Source organism: Leucopleurus acutus, assembly GCF_964270905.1.
Source record: "Leucopleurus acutus genome assembly, chromosome: 7".
In the NCBI taxonomy this organism is placed as follows: Eukaryota; Metazoa; Chordata; class Mammalia; order Artiodactyla; family Delphinidae; genus Leucopleurus; species Leucopleurus acutus.
In genome coordinates this window covers 77,828,762-77,853,542 of record NC_139150.1, presented here as the reverse complement: position 1 = coordinate 77,853,542, position 24,781 = coordinate 77,828,762, and positions in this window count along the sequence as shown.

The window sequence follows — 24,781 nt, the reverse complement described above, 5'->3', positions numbered from 1 at the left end:
GGAATGGTATAACAAATTAAAAAGTTTTCCCCAGTAAATTAAAAACTTAAACATAAGACCTGAAACCATAAAACTCCTAGAAGAAAACATTGGGAAACGCTCCTTGACATTGGCCTTGGCAATCGTTTATTGGATATGATACCACAAGCACAAGCAACAAAAGAAAAATTAATAAATGAGAGCATATCAAACTAAAAAGCTTCTGTGCAGCCAAAGAAACAGTCAACAAAAGGAAAAGGTAACCTAAAGGATGGAATAAGATATTTTTAAATCATGAACCTGATGCGTTAATATTCAAATATATATAAAGAACTCATACAAGTCAATAGAAAAAATCCGTTTAAAAGCAGACAGAGGAACTAAACAGACATTTTTTTTTTCTAAAAAAGACAAGTGGACAATAGCACATGAAAAGCTACAGCCATTATGGAATACAGTATGGAGTTTCCTCAAAAAATTAAAAATAGATTTAGCATGTGATCCAACCATCCCACTTCTGAGTATGTATCTAAAGGAAATTATATCACTAACTTGCAAAGATATAGACACTCCCATGTTCATTGCAATATTATTCACAATAATCAAGATATAGGCATAACCTGAGTGTCCACCAACAGATAAATGGATAAAGAAGATGTAGATGTGGTGTACAAATGGATTATTCAGGCATGAGAAAGAAGGAAGGGTGAACCTTGAGGGCATTATGCTAAGCGAAATAAGTTAGAGAAAGACAAATACTGTATGATCTCACTCATGTGGAATCTAAAAAGCCAAAAACTATATGTGGTAGTTTTTTTATTAAATCTGTTATTTCATTATGGCATAATTTTTTTCTTTTATATTAACATGATCCCAGATCATAAAGAAAACACATTCACCAGTACTACCTCGCTTCTTTTACAAGGTGGACTTTGTGCCATGCATTTGAAGGTAGATAGGCTATCTCGTTTAAAATTAGGTTATGATTATGGCATTTTATTCCAAAAATAGTGTTTTCTTTTATACACCAAAATATATTGTTGTATATACAGATCTTCTCTACCTTTTAATTACTGTGATCGTCTGATTGAGACAAAACATATTGTTTAGGATGTATTATGTAATACTTTCCCAAAGAGCTGGTTATTTTATCCTGTTACATATATGAAAATATTGGCTTTTCTATTAATGAGTTTGAGTAGAAGGAGTTCTTAGGGGACATTTAGTCCATTCCTGACACCTATGTAGTACAAAAAAACACTTCCTAAAATAAGACACTAGTCTCCTGCTACAAGAAAGAGAAATAGTGGTAAAGGCATGTAACCAACTTTGTTCTTATTTCCTGTCATTATAAAAACATTTTTTCTATTGTCCAGTAGTCTATATTCTTTTGTAGAATTTAAAAAGCATTGGACATGGATGATGGGTGAAGAGGGGTAACTGGCTAGGTGTCTAATCAAAAGCCTGGATTTCCCCATCAAGAATGTTCTGTATTACCTCTGGGATTCTGAAGCACTGAAAACAACTGCCCAGACAATAAAAATGAATTATGAATGTTTTGGTATTTAAGAGAAAAGTATATGTCTAATCAGTCCATTGGCTGTAATGTTGCTATGTCAGTTTGAAATCTTTGAGTTCATTAGAGCTATTAGAAATCCAAAAGAATGAACACATAAAAGTAAGCAGTCTCCTTATAGCTAACTGTATATCTAATATCCTTGTGATTTTACTTACCTGATACCTTGGACCCTTATTATAGTAAGAGAAGAAAAGTCCTCAGAGTAAAAAGGAGAAGGAGAAGACTGAGTTCAGACTTTTTAGGAAATTCTTTTAGTATGGAGATTCCTTAGAAAACTAAAAATAGAGTTACTATATGATTCAGGAATCTCTCTCCTGGACATATATCTGGAGAAAACCATAATTCAGAAAGGTGAATGCACCCCAGTGTTCATTGCAGCACTATTTACAATATGCAAGACATGAAAACAGCCTAAATGTCCATCAACAGATGAATGGATAAAGAAGGTGATATATATATTTATATATATATATATGTATATATAAATGTGTGTATATATATATATAATGGAATATTATTCAGCCATAAAAAAGAATGAAATAATACCATTTTCAGCAACATGGATGGACCTAGAGAATATCATACTAAGTGAAGTAAGCCACACAAAGAAAAATATGTGACATCACTTATATGTGGAATCTAAAAAATAAAAGATACAAATGAACTTATATACAAAACAGAAATAGACCCACAGATATAGAAAACAAATGGTTACCAAAGGGGAAAGGGGTAGGGGAGAGATAAATTAAGAGGTTAGGATTAACATGTACATACTACTATATATAAAATAGATAACCAACAAGGATGTACTGTGCTACTGAGTATAGCACAGGGAACTATACTCGATATTTTGTAATAACCTATAAGGAAAAGATATATACTCTGAAAAAGCATACATATATGTATACATATAAAAGAATATATATGTGTGTGTATATATATATATATATATATATATATATATGTATCTGAATCACTGTTCTGTACACCTAAAACTAACACAACATTTTAAATCAACTCTACTTCAATCAAATAAAAAAAGAGTGAACTTCTAATTTCCTCACTCCACCTGACTGACTCCTCTGAAGCCTCCCAGTTGATGATAACTTCTTGGTGCTCAAAAATCTTGAAATCATCCTTATTTCCTTTCTGCCCCCCCATATCACAATTTCACTTCATCACGAAATCCTCTCAGCTTTCTCTTCAAGATTATTTAGAAAATATGACCACTTCTTACCACCTTAGCTATTAGTACTATGTATCTGGTTTCATTTAAAAACTTCTATAATTATAATCAACAAAATATGTTCTTTGACCAAATATGAGCCAAAATAAACTTAAAAATCAGGCAATATTATCTGTAGTATTTGCAATGTGAAGATCAGTTTTGAGAAAATCATAACTTTTAGATCATAACTCATTAATTAATATTACTAATTGTTGTGACAAACCAATATGTATGTATAAGCTTGTCTAACTTTTTTTCAAAAAATTACTAATATACTTATAAGTTACTAATTTATTATTTTTTTCTGTTTGGTACTGTAATATTTATTATTTTATTAAAATATTCAATGGCATCATTATGCATTATGTCCCCAAAGTTTGGTAGAGTTTTAACCTTTAATTACTTTTAAACACCTTAAACTTGCTCATACTGTATCAGTTGGAAGGATAATTATTCACTGTCTGGTTTTCTTCTGGCTGTTATTTCCAATATGTAGATCTACTTCATGTTCTTTGAAATTACAGGCAAGCTCCTAATTTAGCACCTCTGCACTCCGTTCCCTCTGCTCTTTACCATCTTCCTAATATCAGCACTGCTTATCCTCTCATCTTTTCAGGCTTCTGCTCAAACATCATCTCATTGAGACCTAAGCTTATCACTTTATTTGATGTTACTAGCTCTTCCAGCCCCCACCAAAGAACTTTACATTTGCCATACCATACCATGCTTTATTTGTCCTTTTTTTTTCAGTTTGACTTACCAATTTCTAAAATAGAATTCTATTTTTTATGTTTTTACCTTTTTTACCTCCTTCTTAGAATATAAGCTACATAGCTGGGATCCTTTGAAGTTTGTGTTGGTTTTCATTAGGTGTCACCTTCCTAGAACCTTGAATAGCACATATCAGTACCTCAATATTATTTTTAGAAATATTTGTTGAAAGAAGAAATAAGCATGCATCAGGTTTTATGCTTGTAACCACAAGCAGTGCCTATCCATGTGGAGTTTAAACTCCACAGAAAAAGACAGACATTAAACGGATATTTAAAATAAATATATAAATTTTGAGACATACTAATTGGAATGATTCAGAGTTCTATGAAAGGGTTAAAACTGAGCTCTTGACCTATCTCTGGTGAGAGAAGAAGCTGTAGGGGTTGGATGCCTTAGTGCTGAAAATATGATCTGAAAAGTAAGAATGGACTTATGTGTAGATGTGGATAGGGGCCAAGGGAGAGAGTATTCCCAGCAGAGAGAACAGCAAAGTTGGTGTGGAAGAAAAAATTAGCAAGGAAGATTAGTTTAAGGCACTGAATAAAATGTGGAGTGTCTGAGCGGGCAAGACATATAAAATGAGGCTGGAGAGTTAGTAGCTACACCATGAAGAGCTAAGTAGGTCAGAGTAAGTATTTTTTTGTTTGCTTGTTTCTTTTGCCTAACAGCCAATGGTAACTATTGAAGGGGTTCTATACTATGGAAGTTGAGGGTAACAGAATCAATTTGTATTTTGAAAAGAACAATATGTCTCACATGTGAAAAAGAATGAATGATGAGCAAGAATGGTCTTTACAGATTTTTACTGTAAAAAAGTAGCTCAGAGGAAGGATGATGATAGCTTAGACTATATCCCCTCTCCCAAAAATATATGGTGATCACTTATGATTGTCTTCACTGACATTTTTTTCCCAATCATTCATATAGGTTCACAATTTGATTCTTCTTTTTTTTTCTTTTTTTTCAATTTATATTTATACTTTGCACATTTACTCCAATAACTTAAAATATTACTAATATAGTACTGCCTTCCAAATTAAGATCTGCATTAAGGACTAGCTCCATAATTTGTGGGGCCAGTACTGAATGGAAAAAACAGAACTCCTTGTTGAGATACTGTTAGGAATGTCTAGACAGTAGTGGCATAGCATAGTGGGAGTCCCTTTTTTCCAGTGATGCCCTATGCAACTACATAGAGTGTTTGTCTGCAAAGCTGGTCCTTTTTACAGACTCCATTTCTCCCCTAGCTCAAGATAAAATTAAATTGGAAACTATGTACTTGACATCTATAGCTAGATGTCTCCCAGGCACATGACAATAAATGTGTCTAAAAATAGACCTTAAATTTCCCCTTTAATATAGAGTTCTCTTGTGTGTTTTGTTGTTTGGTGTTGGTTTCTGCCTCTTTTAGTTGATGGTATCATCATTTTCTCTCTCACAGAGCTAAGATCCTGAAAAGCATCTTCAATTTTACCCTCATGCCCTTAATCCAATTAATCAAGAAGTCCCACCAACTAAAATTTCACATATCTCTGCAACCTTCTCAATATATATACAGACCTTTATCTCTTATCACAGTCACCCCCTTACTCTTTTTATTTTCTGACTTTAGTCGCAATTATCTCTTGTCCTCCTTCAAAAGGCTATCAATATTTCCCATTTAAGTCATTTGACATTATATTATTCTTGCCTAACTTAAAGATCTTTGATGGCTCTCTAACACTTCTATAGAAAGAACAAATTATTTAGCAGAATATTCAATTACCTTCATAGCCTGGCACTACCTCACATTTTGTTCAAATTAATACCTCTGCATTTCCCTCTTTATCCACACTTCCCTCAACAATACCATCCTTCACCAAAGATGCTATTGATATTCCCATCACCATACCTTTGGCTTTAGTCTTTCTGCCTATAATATCCTTACCTATGATTCTATAGCTACTTAAATGTCAAGAGCCAGCTCAACTGTTAATATGTCTATGATACATTAGTCCCTTCTGCTGTCTAGTCAGAGTAATTTCCTTTTCTGTATTCTAGTTTTGTTGGAAGGCAATTCTCCATTGGTTCCTCACATTACTGCATATCTTGCAAGCAGAGCCACTGACTGACTGTCTTTGTTTTGGATTGTTTTTTAATGATGTTTGTATAACAACAGCCCTGTTAGACCAAGATAGTTTTTAACTATCTTGAAACAAAGGGTAGGCATGCTTAGTGCACATTATGAAAGATTTGGGTTCCCTAAGCTCAGGTTTCCTCTCCTGTAATACAATCTACCACATGTACAACTGTCACATGGCTCCACTGGTGTCACTCTGGGACAATAATGGCTTGGGGAATTAGTGCAAGAAAAGGTGGGTATTCTTCCTTTAGTTATTACTATGAATGATAAACTGTCCTTTATCTCTGACCCAGGATTTTTGTGTCTTCTGCCAGCACCATAAAAATTGTAGCAGGCTATCATATTATTTCAGAATTGGGCTAAAATCTCAAATATTCACTTTTCTAAACAGCTATTAGTTAACACATTTATCCATTACCAGTTGTATGTGTTATTGCTCTCTCATATTTTCCCTGTAGGGAACCTATTAAATTCAATTTTGTTCAAATTTTTAGTATTTACTCTGTTTGGGGGACTACAGAGCAGGCCCCCAAAACTCAATACATTTGTTGGATAAATGGGTAAATAATTTAATAGCAGTATAATTCTCAAAGCAAACTCATTCAGTTCTCAAAGTCATATGGCTATAAGTGTTTTCAGTGAACTGTTGGGTGGAAAGAAACATATTAGTAATAACCTTTAGCTGTAATGAACTTGTTTAGATTTATTTAATAAAATTAGACATTTCTTGTCTACATAGTTTCCTCATAGTGTTCCTTCTGCTTCATTTGCCTTCCCTACTCTTACAATTTCCATCTATCTTTCATGGTCTATCCTTAGTAAATTATTCCCACATTATTCAATTACATGCAATCTCTCCCCTCCCTTTGTTTAATTTACTCTTTGTCTATAGCTCAATTACATTGCTTATTAGAATTGACCTTGTTTTATATACTTTTCTTATCTCTCTCAGTAGATTGAGTTCTGACAACAAAACAGTTATGTCCAATTGATCTTTGGATCGCCCATGGTGCCAAGCACAGTGTATAATAGGAAATCAATAAATATCAATTTAATTAAATGGAGTAAAGTATTACATACTGTACCACTAACTGGTGCTCATTTCTTTTGCCACTTTATTCCTGATCTCTTCCCATTTACTTGTTTTCAATTCCATTGTTCCTGAGGTGAGTTAAAGCCAACTGAATTCTTTCCAGAAAATAATTTCTTACAGGCATCTAGACATCTGGGGTGCCACATTTGTATTTGAGAACCACAAAAAAAGGGAATATAACAATTTCATTTTAATATCTGTGAGAACAATGACATCCAACAGCTTTTCAACCAGCTTGAATATGCATATGGTAAAAAGAATGAAAGCCAAATCTTCTCAGCTTCCATGGATGGAAACACTCTCTGTGGAAAACTACTAGGAGTAGACAGCCCAATCTCTTTAGGAAAGTGAGAGAGAAAAATGAAAATAGAAACCTTTATCAATTGAAATTCCTTCAGACACCCATGCAGTGTATGAACATTTATTATAAAATGTGATTATTTGAGCGACAAGAATAATTGGTACCTCTTTTTAGTGCCACCAAAGGTATGCCAGATAAGTCCTGACTAAAAATGAAATATTTTGACATAAAAATTCCACTTATGTGTCCTTTTCTGTTCAATAAATATGTTGATTAACCTGAATTTTCCCGTTTTCTTATAACTGAAAGGCTGGCATTTCAATATTTTGACTGAGTAGAGTGGCAGCTGTCAAATCAAGTGTAATTTTAGATTGCATTTTTAGAAAGCAGCTACTGAAGACTTGTTTAGCATAAAGTATACATGATTTACAAATTAGTTTAGTAACCATCATTTCTTTCATTTCTATTTATAAAATCAACCAAACATTCCTAAACAACTTTAAGAAAACTTGCTGCTAATTTGGCATCCATTAGGTAAGGAAGACTAGGCAAACACAAAATAAAACGAAACTGGGGATGATTGTTTCCAAAGAAATGTATCCATACCTAATCCTCTGGGCCTGCAGTCAAGAAAAGCTCTCTTAATTCACATTCTCAGTAAATCTCCTGATGTTTTAACTGAACATCATTTTGGGTAATTCTGTTATATTATGCACTTTCAGATGTGCTGACTTCCACTCTCTTATATGAGGAAAGTTATAATATGAGACAGCTTTCTCTACATTTGTGAACTCACAAATGAGGAAAAGCAACACCAAAATGTTGCATAATTTTGAATAAACTATAAAGTGCCATGAAATTGCCTTTAAAATCTGAGATGAATATAAATTAACTAAAATACCATCAGTTGTAAAGTGATTATTATGAACAGATTTGTCTCATACTTGAAAATCTTCAATATGCTAAGGAATTTGCAGGTCATTTGTACAGATGATACTTTACATTATTTTCCATTCTTTCAGTTAATGAACTCTTATTTTTTACAGAAGTTTAAGGTTTATAGAAAAGTAGGTGGAAATAACAGAGACTTCCCATGTACCTCCCCACCCCCACCTCAGCCGATTTCCACTATTATTAACATCTTGATTCACTATGAGTATGTTTGTTATATTTGTTACCAGATATGACATGCTCTGATGTTTAACTAGAAGAATTTGGAAAGGTACTAGCATTATATCCAACAGTGAGCATGATACTCAAATAATGTTATTGCAAAATACTACAACCAAGAAGGGTCTTTATTAATATTATGTGAAAACCAATTTCCATGCCTTTCTGTTTCTTTCATTTGTTTGTTTTGTTTTTAATCATAAAGGAAGACCTAGTACTATTTTGAATTCCATTATAGTTTCTCCTTTAGACTTCAGCTGATATCATGAACTTAGGTCTCCATTCTCCGTGCCTTCATACCTCACTGATGTAGAATGCTAGTAGCAAAACACAGGAAAAAAAAAAATTAGCAAACAGTTTTGAACAAAAAGATACAAGGTTGAATATTGACGAAACAACACTGTCGTGGGCAATAAGTAGTAGGAAATCTACGTAAAAATAAGGCCTAGAAATACAACCACCATTTTCTGTTATGTATAATTTGAACAAACGCATACTGAAAAAAGTTTCTACAATTAGTTATAAAGACCTTCATTGGAGAAACATGGCCTGTTGCGTCATACAGGTGAGGAAATGAATATTCAAGACAAATCCTGATTTACTCCTAGCTGAAGGCTATACTGTTTCTAAAATGGAAGAACTGAGGAAACTTATGTAATGAGCTTATGACTTATAGATTTATATGTAAAATTGTGCATACCAACTATATAGTAAGCACATATAGCTATTATTCTGTAGTGTTTATTTGACCATTCTCAATGAATCCTTCAAGTTATCTTCATAAATTTCTAAAATAAATAATTACTATAGGTAGGTATAGCCAGAAGTGGATATCTAAGCCAGGTAGAATCCTGCTGAAACTTACAGATCATATTCTGTTTCCCTAGGTGGCAGACTATGTGAAATTCTGCTTTCAAAATCTTACGCTTATTTGGATATAGTACAAATTACATGTGTACCATGAGCTCACATTTCCCTTCTTTGAATTTTCTAGGCTGACAATTGAAGAGCACTATAATGGTCTAAATAACAATAATTTCTCAACAAACAGTTAATTCTTTTGACTCCCAATATCCTTATATTTGTGTAAGCTAAGATCTGATTTTATTTGTAAATGTTATTAATGCCCATTAGGAGTTTTGAATTCAGATTGTCTCATAGATAGTAATGACTTTTTTTTGAATTGAACTCAATTTATATTGACTTTACCCTTCTAAAAATCCCATCTTCAGAGTTTATACAATACAATCGGTTGCAAATAATTAACTAAAGGCATTATTCAGCATGTAAATATGGTTAGTAATTGGGTGTTTTTATTGTAATGTGTATTCCAAGAACTACAATTACCCTATATTCATATAGTTTTTTTCCTTGTTTAATATCTTAACAATATCTATTAGCCCTAAAATTGAACTTAAAATTCCTGTTAATTTAGAACTGGGTGGCAGGAGATTTTGATGGCAAAATTTACTTTGTAAGTATTCGTTGCTCAATTTCCCTTACTTATAGTAAGGTACATGTTTAAGAACAAATGAATTTCACTTATGTCATCTCCCTAGTTTGTCTTTATTTATGTCTATGGAAAACTGCTAGGAAAACCTTTTTCAATTCCGTGCAAGTTCAGATTCTCGAACTGTTTTACATAAAATGATTTTTAAAAACTTTAATGAACATTTTTCAGCAAGCTGTGAACTAGCCACATCAATGGGAAGGGCTAAAGGTTCAGGAATTCCTTCTCCAATCTACTAGCAGTGACTCATTTCTTATAAGGAAGAAAAGAACATTGTTAAGTCAGATCCCAATCCAATAAATTAATCAGTGAATTTCTGACTCTGGTTATTAATACACTAATAGTATGTTAATTAGAAATGAAACAGGTAGAAACTAGATAACACATTACCATTTGCATTAAGATTCTTCTGCTGCTGCTTGTTATATGTGTGATCATAAACCTATGTATGCCCCCATCTATTAAAAAAAAAAAAAAGAGAGAGAGAGAAAAGAAAACAACAGTAATACTCGTGTGTGCCTCCTTTGACTGAGTTACAGGAAGAAATATATGATTCTCTTGAGAAACCTAAAGGAGCATAAGACGATCATTAACTTGTCAATCAATTGATTAGATTGTTTGCAAATTAGTGCAGTTGGAGGAAATGAGATATTAGTGATGTTATACTGATTAACTGTCAGATAACTACCTATTAATCGGGCATAATTAATTAGAGCTGATGTTAATCATTCTATAGGCACCTGATTTTCAAAGTTCTAACCATCGAGAAGGCATAGTAGAGAATTACTAAATCTAGCAATCTAACAATATGGAAACAAAGAAAGCACATTCTACTTATTTGCTGGTGGTGGTTTCCTTCATGCTCTTCCCTTTGGATATAGTCTACTCTAGGCAACCAGGGTGGACATCTGTAGGTTTAGGGAACAATTCTTTTTGCTAATGAGCACTGATGCCTTCATGACAAACAGATGATGCCTGCAGATGGTTGGTCCCCTCCAACCTCCTTGGCTGTTCAATTCTCACAGATTTCTATACAAATATACTCCATTTTAACATATTTCATCACAAATTTATCGTACTCCCAGAAAAAGCTCACCCTAAAACTGTTTTTTCCCATTTCTTCAAAAAGCCTTTGGCATTTAAATATTTATCTTGACAGAGTTGTAATTAAGATGGGAGCAGTGTGTGTGTTTGTGTGTGTATGTGTGTGTGTATTTGCTAAATATACTAACATAGTTAATGCATTTCAACCCCATTTTCCTTCAAAGATTATGTTATATATTGCTCCCTTTTTGCTTCTTTCAGTGTAAATATGACCAAAAAATAAAAGTGACAACATTTTGTACCTTTCACAAGAATCTTCTGGATTCTCAAGAATAGTTCACAAATATATGCAGAAGAATAATTAATCAGGGGTTCTAAGAAATTGCTGCAATTAAAAAGGGGACAAACCCTTTTCTGAATTTCCCTTTTTTTTTTTCATTGAAACCTGTTGTGGAATACCTATCCATTTTATACTGGCAAATGTTCATTTATTGAACTGTTTTAGAAACTAGGTTATTTTTGTTTCTTTCTTACATTAAAAAAGAGTAAATTGTGGCCAGTAAACTGACATTCTTTAATAAAATATAAGGTATTCACCTTTTTTAACTTTTAAGCTGCTTTGAGGTACAATATTTGCTTCCTGTCAAGCTGATTATGGCTAATACATGTGCTATATCACTGCTATTGAAACACAATACCTTGGATCTTCCTGAAACAAAAGGTTATGTTGGTGCCAATCATTCATTTCTCCTGTCTGACATAAGATAACATCAGATTTGCTAATAACAGATGCACAATCCCTTGGCAAGCTGTAATGGGACCAGAAAAGATGAAAGGCAAACATAGCTCAGTGAAACAAAGTGAAGGTTAAATGTGTTACCCCTTGCAGTGTCTGGTACCCTGATTACTGATGTGAATCACATAATGATTCCTGCCATTAATAGAGATATAGCGCTTAGCCAATGTTCTATAGCAGTCAGCTATGTTGACCAAAAGAATCATTCATTTTTGAAGTTCTATATACACATTGAAAATTAACCCTAGACTTTTTAAGGAAAAAGCAAAGAAAAAACACTATGAATTCTTCTTTTTTTTTAGAAAATTTTATTTCTCAGTGAAAAAAATGTTCACTGAGAACACTTTCATCTTGGTTAAGGTTCGTTATACTTTCAGCATATAGGTTTGCTTACTACTGAAGAAGGCTAATGTTTGTCATATTTCTTTTTGCTGCTAATAGATTAGGATGAATCTAGCCTTCCAACTGTCTGTAGTTTCTGCAGTGCTTCCAACTCAGGAAGCAGAAGCCTCAATTCAAAAAGATAGATAGATAGATAGATAGATAAGAGATGAACTAGTGTCATTCCCTCTTTCCTCCTTCTCTATTTCCATATTTCTCCCTATTTAGCCTTTTTGCAGTATTTTTCTTCAGTCATGGAAATTTCTTCAAGAGTTTATTTTCTCTTTCACTCAACTACAGTAGTGTCATTATAAACTCTAAACTGAGCTGAAAATTCTGCTGCAGATCTAAGCAAATAATTCTACTTTAGAGTATGGTATTTATTGTCAAACCTAAGCAACTAAACTTGTCTTCATCTTGAACGTCTCCAACTTTTGGTAAACTGTATTCATGAGGTAATAATCAGACGATCTTGCTATATTCCAACAAAAAATTATTTTTAAAAAAAAGCAAACAAAAACACTGATGGGCTCCAGTGGATGCTCCAACTTAATCTTATTAGAGTAAATTTTAACTCATTTCAATTATGGTAGACCATATATCAGAACAATTTGAGATTATCTATTTAAAGCTCAAGTAAAGTATTATGTGGGTATTTGGATATATATATTTCTGGCATTTAGATTAGAAGTCTGAGCTGAAAATATAAATTGAGTAGTTTCTATCTTATATGAGATAATATAAAGCCAGGCAACTGGAGGATGTAATCAAAGAGTGAGTATAGACTGAAAGGGTATCTAAGACGTAAGCTTCAGAATTTCTGATGAATCAACATTTATTATGGCCTTATCAGTAGATGGGTGATTGGTCAATTGCCTGACCACTTTGTATCAAATATTAAATACTAAAAAAATATGCAGTAGACTAGCTAATTTTCTCAGTAACCTTCTTTTACCAGATGGTTCAGAAGAGAATACCAAGGTGATTACATGTATGAGAAGAAAACTCTTGTGGAATGGACAAATGGACTTAATTCATATGACTCCTTTTGTCAGTGCCACCAGCCATCTCTGACTTCGCATTTAGCATTTCATACAATTGATTACTACCTCTTCCTCAGTGTACTTTCTTTATTTGATGTCCAAGATACCAAAATCTTATGGTTATACTGCTACCAAACTAGCCCCTTTACTTTACTTTTCTTATTCATCTCTTTTCTCCAATCTCTTAACCTTGTAGAATTCAAAACTCAATCTTTGGATCTCTACATATACTCAGTCAATTCCTTTTGTCATCTTCTGGTCTTTTGACTTTAAATACCTCAGATAAGTTTAAAAATACTCAATATTTATCTTACGCCTAGAGTTCTCCTTTCAATAAATAACAGATTTGTATATCTAAATGCTCACTCACATTTTTACTTGACCTTTGTACAGACATCTTAAACTTAAAACACCCATCCAAATCTCCCTCACACGCTTGATCCACTCTACAACCTTTCCCATTCTCGGTTAATGTTAATTTTATTCTTTTACTTATTCAAAACAAATATATTTTAATCATGTTTGGTACTTCTTTTTCTCTCGTAGCCCACATTTTTCTGCAAGAAATCCCTGGGTTCTCCCCTCTCTGAATAAAGCCTGAATCTGGATACTTCTCATCATCTTCGCTGCTACAAGCCAGGTACAATTGCAAACATTTCCAGCATGGTTTTAGCACTGCTTTCCTAACTAGACTCACAGATTCGAAACTCTCTCTGCCTCCCCACTCCCTCCAAGAAAACATAGTGTATCCTCAACCCAGCAGCTAGAGCAGTCCTTTCAAAATATAACTTAGTTTTCTACACAGACGTTACTTCTTCTATGAGGGTAAGCATTTATTAAAAAATTCAAATAGTGCCCCTCCAAGAATTTTTTATTCTTATCCCATCTAGTTTTTCTATAACACTATGTTCTAACATATGATTTACTTATATACTGTATATACTATTTAATTATATCTCAATAGAGTTTAAGCTCCAGATATACTGATGTTTTAATGATTTGTTCATCATTGTGTAGTAAACGCATACTTATTCAATCTTTGTTGAATTAATAAGGGGATTAATCACTCAGTCCATGTCTTAAAGGATGTTCAGTGTCTCTTGGAGAACCATTTATCTACTAACTGCTAGTCTAATGTTTTACCAAACTGATCTACACTGGCCATCTTCATGAAAGCATGGTCTCTATGAATTAGACAATAAGGTTTGGTGTCAACATAAAAGTGATGGTCAAATTAGTTCTCAGGAAATTACATCAGGGGTTCAAGAAATGCCTACTTTGATAACAATAAGTTGCAGAAAATGATAGGAAAAGTGTCTGGTTGAAATTAGATCAATATATAAACTTTCAAAGTTATTGTCAAGTGAACATTTTTCCAAATGGCTGAGTGGCTACCTTGAATGAACTAGACATGACAGTAAGTGCACTGCATGCCTCCCAGTAGCAACATAATAAGGCAAACTTAACAATTCTCAGGTAATTCTATGGGATAATATAATCAATCAATATTTGTTCTTAAATTCTTTTTAATATATATATAGTTTGACTTTGTCATTGAATAATTAGAAAAAATGAACTTGTGTAGTGATATGAATTCATTCAATTAAAGAAACTTGCAAAATTTTATATATGCAAAATGGTTATTTAGTGCATTTTACAAAAGAAGTGTTAAAGTTTTATGAAATATAAATTATTTGAAGTTTTACATTATAGCATAGAGCTTTCTCATTTAAAACCTGAATTAGGTATATAATATTTTCATTAATCATAAGGTATTCATTATGAAAAGATTCTTAAGAAATGGCTAATATTACTGCTTTGTGTTTAAAGCATCATTTTCTGATAACAGTAAATCAATATTCCCCGCAAAAATTGAAAAAATATACATGGATGCATTTTTATTCAACTTCACTTAGTATGGCTATTAAAATGAAATTTTATTTCAATACTTAAAACTTATATATTCCTTCTTTTTATAAATTTTATGATTATATTTACAGCCCACCCAGATGATCCAAGATAATCTTCCCATAGCAAGATCCTTAACTTAGTCATATCTGCAAACTCCCTTTTGCCATATATAGTAATATTAACAGGCTCCAGGATATGGATATCTTTGAGGACAATTTTGAGCATATCCCAAAAAGGAAAATTCAAAAACCTCAACATAACATATTTGTAATTATGTTCTTGTCGAACCTTGGATATATCAGAGATGATGATTATTTAACTTGATATAATTTTTTTTGGTTTATATTTTCATTATCTTGCATAGTTTGTGAAAATAACTCAACTGAAATTTATAAATTTATTGCTATCTTTGCCTCAATGGAATATAAAACCCTATTCTTTCATTTCAAAAAGTATGATTTATTATGTTGTATAAATTACTAAAAATAGCTGAGCATAAATCAATACACAATGGCTGATGGCTGATACTAATATAATTTACTATGAAATATAATTTGGTCAAACTCTCCAGAATTCTCATTAATAATTTTTTTTTTTTTTTACTTTCAAGTACAAAGATTGGATATTACATGCACACATATTTTTAGCCCATGTCTTCATCTTTTCGAAAGTCTGCTTTGCTCTGGGAGAAAAAAAAATCCAATTATAAAACCATCTGGTATTTTGATTTTTTATTGTAAATTTAAGATTTTAATCCCTTACCTCTGTATGCAGTTAAATGAAAGAAAGCACAGGTTTTCAAGTGAGGTACAGCCTTTTTATTGTTCCTTTCGATTAAAAAAAAGAAAAAAGGAAGAAAAAAGAAAAAGCAACCATCTGCCTGTGCCAGCTGCTAGAATGCTGAGAAGATAATGGAATTCCTATATATGATATCATTTTGTTTTTCTAGTGGAAGTTGTGACATCTTCAACAGTTCTCTTCAGGATACACCTGCTTCTCTAACTAAGAAAATTGAAGCCAGTAGATAGTAAAAGGGTTGTCAACCTTATATTAACACAACTCTTAGAAAGCCTCCCATGGAGATATAGATGTAGATATACATATAGATATACATATATAGTTTTATTTATATTTCTTTACATTGTTTTATAAATTACATTTTAAATGCTAAAGAAGAAATAGAAAATAAAACATTCATATTTTAATGCTGTCATTACTATAACTCATGCTCATTTAGTAAACAAACACTTGTAAACACATTTATAGAACAATTTTCTTCTTGTCTGAATTTTAGGGGGATGATCTGAGAGCCCTGGGTAGTTGTATCCAAAACATGTTGAAGCTTTTTGGGTTTTTTTTTACTTCTCTTTCATTTTTTATGGATGGAAATAATCATTATTCTGAAATTATTAGAAACCATAAAATCAAGTATTGTTTGAATACATGAAATAGTTTTGAACATTGACTGGTAAAGGGGTGCCACTCATAAATTTTTGTATATTTTTTCTTCTTTAGCACAGAAATTGCACATTATTTCACATTATAATCATGAAAATAAAATTACCTGGAGGCAAAACTTCCTTATTCTTTAAAAATTGCTTTTGAAGAGTTTTCCTCATTGTTCTGTGTATTTTTAATAGTTTCAAAAGATCTTACGTTCCTTTTGGATGTGAACATTATTATAATGAAGAAAGGGAAATAGAAGTTCTTGGTTCTAGTGGTTTGGGGCCATTTTAGAGATGGAGTATTCTTAGAAGTGTCTGTGAACATGAAAAGTGACAGCTAGTTCTGTGGAATCAAGAATATCAGGACATAAAACCCTCTGAACTGAACTAAACACTGAGAAAGGGCTTTCACTCAAATAATGTTGCTAAATGTCTCTCTTCCTCATTCAATGATTATAATCTGAGTAAGACAGTCAGCCATCACCACTGAATACTAGAACTAAATTTAGGGAATCACTTCCTTTGTGTAAGTGACTTTCCATGTTTCCTTTTATTTCAGAAAGTTATAGAACATACAAGAAAAGCATAGCAATTCTTTGCCCCAGAGTGGTCAGGTATAATAAACAGAAAACAGCATGGAGGAAATTTGTCTGAAATTAAAAAAGAGATAAAAATCATCAAAACTGCCAAACATATTACAGGTAAATAGAAAGCAACAACACCAAAGAATAAAGGGAAATTATTACCTTTTCAGAAACATATGTTTTGAAGAAAAAGAAAAAGTTTTCTCTTTAGGATTCTAGATTCAAATTTTCAACTTAATCAAGAGCACTTTAGGCTTATGGAACTGGAGACATAGTGATAAATATCAAGATAATTGGTATGAAGATAAAAAAACTGCTGAACTTAAAATTGTACTGGAGGCAATAAAAATATTCCAAATACTTAGTAAAGATGAAACCTAATTTGGGAACTAGATATAGGAGTGAAAGGATAAAACAATCCCCACCAAAGTGTGCAAAGAGAAATGATAGACATGTATAGTAAGAGGATAGAGATATACAGTCAGAATATATATAGAGACAGATTTAATTAACAGTTTAAAAAATAATATTCAAGCCTTCCTGGTAGCTCTTTATATTTCCTTCAAAAAATATAGAGCAATCAGAATAAATTTGAATAACTTAAAGTCATAGAATGTCCAAACGTAAAACTATTTGAAAGTGAATAAGGAAAATAACTCCAGATCCTACCACTCCTACCCAACCACAAGCCTCTGTGGTAAGCAAGATCACTCTGAGATAAACCGCAAGGAAGAGAGAATTGGGGATCTACTGATAGACCACAGAAAGAGGAACTAGTTCCATTGTGAATTGAAAAATACTAAAAATGTACACTACTAGATAAGAACATGGACTGCATGGAAGGAGCTTCAAAGTAAAAATGATTTGATGTGGCGAGTAACCTCGCCACATGTGGCAAAAAAAGAGAAGGGAAAAAAGACAGGGGAGGCATCCTCTAGCAACTGGCTGGTTAAGGGGAAGAGATGTGGACACATATCCCATCTCCCTACCAGAAACAAACAAACAAATGAGCAAACAAAAACAATTTCTGAAAGAATTTGGACTTTGCCAAACTGAAAGAAAAGGGTGCCACTGAACTAAATATCTTGTAAACCACCTTGAAATTACACTGGCAATTTTTAAAGTTCAATATATGTCTTAAGAGTTGCCATTAAAAATTCGGAATTTGAGTTTAAACACACCTTAAGATATGAGGCTTCCCCATTTTAGGAAGATTTAGGAGTTTTTTTTTGTAAAAATCTCAATAATTAAGAAAATTTCAACATGCCCAGAAGGCAATAATGTAATGAAAATTCACCTGGTGTACTGAAGACGTGCAAGCAAACAGGCAAGAGAATGAAAGTGAGAGAGATCAAGAAAGGAATATAGGGCTTCTCTGGTGGCGCAGTGGTTGAGAGTCCACCTGCCGATGCAGGGGACACGGGTTCATGCCCCGGTCCGGGAAGATCCCACATGCCACGGAGCAGCTGGGCCCGTGAGCCATGGCCACTGAGCCTGCGTGTCCGGAGCCTGTGCTCCGCAACCGGAGAGGCCACAACAGCGAGAGGCCCACGTACTGCAAAAAACAAAAACAGAAACAAAAACGTATAAAATAACACAGTTAAGACCAACTATTTCAGTCACATTAATAGGTATAAATGGGCTTAACTCACCTATTAAAAGAAAGAAAAACATCCAAATGTATCAAAATATCCAAAAATATCACAAATCAAAATCCAATTTTTTTAAAATATCTTTATTGGAGTATAATTGCTTTTCAATGGTGTGTTAGTTTCTGCTTTATAGCAAAGTGAATCAGTTATACATATACATATGTTCCGAAATCTCTTCCCTCTTGCATCTCCCTTCCTCCCACCATCCCTATCCCACCCCTCTAGGTGGTCACAAAGCACCTAGCTGATCTCCCTGTGCTATGCGGCTGCTTCCCACTAGCTATCTATTTTACGTTTGGTAGTGTATATGTGTCCATGCCATATATGTGTCCCCCTCCCCATATCCTCAAGTCCGTTTTCTAGTAGGTCTGTGTCTTTATTCCCATCTTGCTCCTAGGTTCTTCATGACCATTTTTTTCCCCTTAGATTCCATATATATGTGTTAGCATACGGTATTTGTCTTTCTGACTTACTTCACTCTGTATGACAGACTTTAGGTCCATCCACCTCACTACAAATAACTCAATTTTGTTTCTTTTTATGGCTGAGTAATATTCCATTGTATATATGTGCCACATCTTCTTTATCCATTTATCTGCTGATGGACACTTAAGTTGCTTCCACGTCCTGGCTATTGTAAATAGAGCTGCAGTGAACATTATGGTACATGACTCTTTTTGAATTTTGGTTTTCTCAGGATATATGCCCAGTAGTGTGATTGCTGGGTTGTATGGTAGTTCTATTTTTAGTTTTTTAAGGAACCTCCGTACTGTTTTCCATATGGCTATATCAATTTACATTCCCACCAACAGTGCAAGAGTGTTCCCTTTTCAACACACCATCTCCAGCATTTATTGTTTCTAGATTTTTTGATGATGGCCATTCTGACTGGTGTGAGATGATATCTCATTGTAGTTTTGATTTGCATTTCTCTAATGATTAATTATGTTGAGCATTCTTTCATGTGTTTGTGGGCAATCTGTATATCTTCTTTGGAGAAATGTCTATTTAGGTCTTCTGCCTATTTTTGTATTGGATTGTTTGTTTTTTTGATATTGAGCTGCATGAGCTGCTTGTAAATTTTGGAGATTAATCCTTTGTCAGTTGCTTTGTTTGCAAATATTTTCTCCCATTCTGAGGGTTGTCTTTTGGTCTTGTTTATGGTTTCCTTTGCTGTGCAAAAGTTTTTAAGGTTCATTAGGTCCCATTTGTTTAGTTTTGTTTTTATTTCCATTTCTCTAGGAGGTGGGTCAAAAAGGATCTTGCTGTGATTTATGTCATAGAGTGTTCTGCCTATGTTTTCCTCTAAGAGTTTGATAGTGTCTGGCCTTACATTTAGGTCTTTAATCCATTTTGAGTTTATTTTTGTGTATGGTGTTAGGAAGTGTTCTAATTTCATACTTTTACATGTACCAGTCCAGTTTTCCCAGCGCCAATTATTGAAGAGGCTGTCTTTTCTCCACTGTATATTCTTGCCTTCTTTATCAAAGATAAGGTGACCATATGTGCGTGGGTTTATCTCTGGGCTTTCTATTCTGTTCCATTGATCTATATTTCTGTTTTTGTGCCAGTACCATACTGTCTTGATTACTGTAGCTTTGTAGTATAGTCTGAAGTCAGGGAGCCTGATTCCACCCGCTCCATTTTTCGTTCTCAAGATTGCTTTGGCTATTTGGGGTCCTTTGTGTATCCAAATGTTTTTGGTGTTCAGGAGATACATCTAACCTAAAGTGACTCTGGAAAACTAAAAGCAAAGAAGTTGTCAAAGGTATACTAGATACATGATAATAAGAAGAAAATAGGTTAAAGTTACAGTGAAAAATAAAAAAGAAGTATCATGGTGCATCTAGTAGCGTGGTTAAAATCCAAACAAACTAAATATCAGTTGCTGGTTAGAATTCTGAATAAGAGGAACTCTCATTCATTGCTGGTAGAAATGCAAAATGGTAGAGCCACTTGGAAGACAGTTCAGCAGCTTCTTATAAAACAAAACCTAGTCATGTATTATCACCCAGCCAATACGCACCTACATATTTACCAAAATTATTGGAAAACTTATATCCTCACAAAAACTGGCCCATGAATGTTTATAACAGCTTTATTTATAATTGCCAATAACTGGAAGTGACCTCAGTATATGAATGAATAAACAAACTGTTGTACATCACTCAATAGAATACTACTCAGAGATAGAAAGAATGAGTTATCAAAATACACAGCTACGTGGGTGAACCTTAAATGCATATATATACAAATTGAAAAGCCAATTGTAAAACGGCTTCTTTTCTTCTGTATGATTCCATTTATATGACTTTTTGGAAAAGAGTTGGAAAACTGGATTAGAGTTCAGAAGCTGAGAGATGGTAAAATCAGTCAATCCATCAGTCAGTCAGTAGTTGCCAGGGGTTTGGGGAGAAGAAGTAAAAGTTTGAATAGGTGTAGCAAGGGGATATTTTTAGAAAAGGGAACAGATTCTATATGATACTGTAGTGGTGGATACAGGGTCCTATGCATTTGTCAAAATCCATAGAACTTTACAGCACAAGAGTGAACTTTATTGTTTATAAATTCTTTTTTTGTTTGTTTGTTTTTTGTGGTACGCAGGCCTCTCACTGTTGTGGCCTCTCCCGTTGCGGAGCACAGGCTCCGGACGCGCAGGCTCAGCGGCCATGGCTCACGGGCCCAGCCGCTCCGCGGCATGTGGGATCTTCCCAGACCGGGGCACGAACCCGTGTTCCCTGCATCGGCAGGCGGACTCTCAACCACTGTGCCACCAGGGAAGCCCTATTGTTTATAAATTCTTAAAAAAAATATTTAGGAGGTCAGGGGGATCCCACAATGGAATGCAGACTGTATGAGAGTCTGTATGAGAAAAAAAATACACTCCTGTGTGTTCCTCCTTTATTCACACATTCACTATATACTTCTGATGCCAGATGTGTGGGTGTTTTCCCCACACTAAGCAATTTTGTGTGACACCAGCTAGGTCTCCTACACTTAATTCTGATACTGTCTACCTGGAAATAATGTCAGATACTACAGGTTAATGGCTCGGTCCCACAAGAACGCCCACCTCCTCCCCACTGAAACACACATAATTCAGATGTCAATCACAAATCCATTTGTCCCCTCTACTTCTGACTGATAGGCTGTACATGGGGTTCTCATGACCCCTTCCTTGGTTTCAGTTATTTGCCAGAAAGGCTCATAGAACTCAGAGAAACACTTAAGTTTACCAGTTTATTATAAAAGGATATACTAAAGGATAGAGATGAACATACCGGTGGAAGAGATGCAAAGGTATGAAGATGTAAGGTGTGAAGGAGGAGCTGCAGAGCTTCCACACCTTCTCCAGGCATGATACCCTTTTAGTACCTCCATGGGTTCAGCAGCTTAAGAGCTCTCTGAATGCTTTACTTCTGAGATTTTTAGGGACATTTAATCATGAAGGCATAATTGATTGTTAACTCAGTCTTCAGTCTCTTTTCTCTTCCCAGAGGATGTGAGGTTGGAGTGGAATGTTCCAATCTTCTGATCATGGCATGGTCTTTCTAATCATGTCATGGTCTTTCTGGTAGTGAGCCCCCATTCTGAAGCTATACAGCTCACCAAGAGTCACCTCATTAGATCAAAAGACACTCCTTTCATCCAGGACATTCCAATTTTATTTTTATTTTTATGGTAAATTATATAGTATGATTTTATATTGTATAATATAAAAATAATATACGTCTTTAAAACCAGAAGATATAATTTCATATTTCTTGCAACTTTTATTCTAGCCAGACTAACCACAGTTCAAAGGGTTAGATATTTTCTCAAATGAACCTTCAGGTAGATAGATAATTTTTAAGCTCTTATAACCAATGACACAAACCATACATTGATGTATTCACTGATTTCTCTAGATCCATGTAAGTACCAGCAAGCATCTTTTCTCCCCACACAGGCGAGTGATTTAAAATAAAGCAGTTATTAGCAGCAATCTAGTTAAACTTATTCAGATGAACAAATGAAAGTCTAGGGGAATGACACGTACTTCTTGCTGCCTGATAAATTGACCCAAGTGCTTAGTCACCCAGATTTTCTTTCCTCATCTATAAACTGGGGCTAATATTAATACCTTGCACTTATGGAAGCTGTGAGGATTACTTTGGTGGCATAATTAAAGTGTGAAGAACACTGTGTGATACAAGTTAATGACCAATAATCTATATTTATTGCCTCTCCTCTTCCAGTCTCACAGTTCTCAATGTGACAGTCTGGATGGGAAAGTAATACCTTCTCCAATGATCAATATATTGTATCTTCATGAAGAGATTACAACCACTGATTCTCAAATGAAAATTTTAAGCAAATAACAAGAAAGATTGTATTCCATTATCATTGTCATAGTTTTTGCAAACATAATATGACAGTTATATAACATTTGGTTAATCATCACTGCAAAGCCTTTTATCCATAGCAGTTGTAAAGATGGTTATTTTCTTTCTGAATGTGAGAACTGAGTCAGGTTCCTGGACTAGAGCTCACCCTGTCAGGTTTTACCTTAGCAATTGATGCTCGGATATTTTAGACTGTTTTGAAAAGTGCTAGAAGATAGTATGAAATGGAATCAAGATTGGAAGATGCTCTATCAGTATAAGTCAATGTCAGGTCAGTGGATAAAATAGAAAATAGTCCCCCAAACTTGAGAGCAATAATCCAGAATTATGTGGAGTCTAGAGAGATGTAACCAGATCATTATGGCTTCAGATACTCCAAGAGCAGATGATTGACATTTTAGTTTTGATTTTCCTGTTGTCATGACTTTCTTTGCTGAGGTAAACTTTTCTTGGAGCTTATAAGAGGGTGGGCATTAGCTGCTAACTTGCTGCTTTCTATTGATTGTTGCAATCTGTGACTATTTCCTGTGTTGAGCCAACAAAGAATGCAGCATTAAGATCCCATGTTTACCAAAATTGCTTCTCCGCAGTTTAAGACACTGGCTTGAAAAAGTCTGGTAAGAAAACTTACCTTCTTTAGTCTAGCACTATCCAAAGCCTATCACACGTGGCTCTTTAACAGGAAAGAAGAATGAGATTGATACTTCTATTAAATAAAAAGGATCTGTGTTATCTTAAATCCAACAAATTGCACATTGATGATATAACAAGTTTCGGTTCTGCTAGTTTTAACTTCATAGAAAAAATAAAGCTAAATTCCTTCTAAAATAAAATACACCAAGTATTCTTTAAACATATCATGGAAAAGTTTAGATTGTTTTAATAGTACAGTGGAACACTGGATTCAGTAGTACTTCCAACAGGGAAAAAGTACAAAAGAACCAGTTATTGAATTAAAATACTTTTTTCCACGGCCTCACAGAACTCAGGAATTAGCATGGACCTGTTTGAATTGTATGGCATATAGAAGAGTAATCAGAATATGTGCATTTGATTTTCATATTTGCAGTCTAGATAATACGGAGCTCTTTTACTTTTCTTAAGTTTTAGTTTCTTCATCTGCAAAATCAAGATAACATCACCTACTTCATAGTTTTGTCTTAAGGATTGAATGTTATTGAATATTTGAGTAAGCACTCAATATGTACTTGTGGAATCTGAATCATAACCCAATGATGAGCTTTTCATGGCTCTTTGTTAGCATTTGATATTGAGCAGATTCATAAATCCATATGCTATTATACTTTTATTGTATGTTCAGTAAAACTGTTCATTAGTTGCACATTGATAATCGCATGCATTGAAGTGTGGTATGCTGATAACTTGAGCTCCAAGCATATTCTGTCCTCTTACATTCCATATAGTATTTATAAACTTATGAGATTGCTGATTAGATAATAACTTTGTAATTATATAAAATATTAATTAAATGAGAGCTCTGAGGTTTAGGAGAATGCATATCATACTAGAATCCAACTCCCATATTTATATTATATGTAATACCTTAGATGAATCATGAATCTCTCTGAGGCTCAGTATTCTTATCAATAAATTGGAAATAACACTTAACATAGTATCTTTACAAGTCTATTGATTGCATACAATGTTATGTTGTAAATCAAAGGAAATTGTGAGTTATAAAAGAATATACAAATATTTGGGCTATTATGACGTGGAAGTTAAAAATCTGTCTCAACATAGATTTTTTTTAGATTTTGTTAGAT